We start from the raw sequence: 1,366 nt of genomic DNA on the forward strand, positions 1-1,366 counted from the left end.
ACTTCTAGCTTCTTCAACTCCTTCAAGATGCACAAAAATGAACATCAAAAGCTCTCCAAAAGCTCACACACTCAACAATGGAAGATAAGACTCGATTTTAGGGTTTCTGGACAGAAGAGGCTGATAGGGAGGGTAACACTTGGGACTTAATGACATTATATAGGGCTTGCACCCTAAAAATTAGGGTTTTGGGTATGAGCACGTACGTTGCGTGTACATGCATGCCTCGGCGATCCTTTTTGTTCCATTTACGCCCTGCGTACACCAGGCTTACGCACATCGTACGACCTCGACCAACCCCACTCATAAAGGCCCAATCTCACTAAGCCCAACACAACTTACATAATTAAATAAATAAATAATTGAATAAATGATACCTTAGAACCATCAGGCGTTACATGGTGGCTCTAAGCGGACCAAAAATTTGGGGCCCTTTAGTATTTACTATACTTAATATTATAAGCCTTGCTCTTTTATCCAGGCTTGAGACCGACAATAATAAACTAAAAAGTTTATAAATGGCGGAGTTAGAATTTTTTTTTATTATGTATATGTTTTTTGTGAATATATGTAAGACATAAAGTTAACTTTTCTATCCTTTTTAGATACTTTTTGGTCCCAAAACAAAGAAAAAATGGACACCAACCATGTGGAGATTGTGAAGAGCCAAAACCAGCATTTACATTCACATGAATCATCACCAACCAAAGGCACCACCTTCTTAAGGACCTGCTTCAATGGTGTTAATACTTTATCTAGTAAATACCCACAAAAGTTGTATATATACTTTATGCATGATCTCATATTTCTCAGTTAACAAACATCATCTTGTTCGTTATAGAGGTGTCGGGATACTTTTTATCCCGTATGTATGGATTCAGATCCCTTCATCATCAAAACATACCATGACATAGGCCAAGTGGCATCTGGGAAAAAAGGGAGGGCGATTATTTCAACCTTCATGCACCTCGAGCTTTTTTGGTGGCAGTCAAATTTTTAATTATGGAAAGTGACAATTTACACATTTCCAAAGGAAAGTTTTGATATTTTTGGAATGAAAAGTGGAGGGAAACAAGGGTTTGTTTTGGTGACTGCTCTTGTGGTATTGCCTACAACCTGGTTAAGAAATTTGGGGGTGTTGGCATATGTTTCTGCTGGTGGGGTAATTGCATCAATGATTCTGGTGTTGGCTGTATTTTGGGCTGGTGCTTTTGATGAAATTATATTCCATGAGAGAGGGGAACTCTGGAATTGGAGTGGGTTGCCAAATGTCATAAGCTTGTTTACTTTTTGTTACTGTGGTCATGTTGTTTTTCCAACACTATGCAATTCCATGAAGGATAAAGTCCCGGTTTCCCAAGGTTAG

At 38.5% G+C, this 1,366-nt stretch overlaps 1 pseudogene; it reads left to right on the plus strand.

Moving 5' to 3' along the window:
- The first annotated feature begins 634 nt into the window (after positions 1-634).
- LOC145122092 (amino acid transporter AVT1I pseudogene) lies at positions 635-1,366 on the plus strand (annotated as a pseudogene).

The sequence above is a fragment of the Lactuca virosa genome, chromosome 6 (assembly GCF_052849685.1).
Source record: "Lactuca virosa cultivar CGN04683 chromosome 6, Lactuca_virosa_CGN04683_v6, whole genome shotgun sequence".
NCBI lineage: Eukaryota > Viridiplantae > Streptophyta > Magnoliopsida > Asterales > Asteraceae > Lactuca > Lactuca virosa.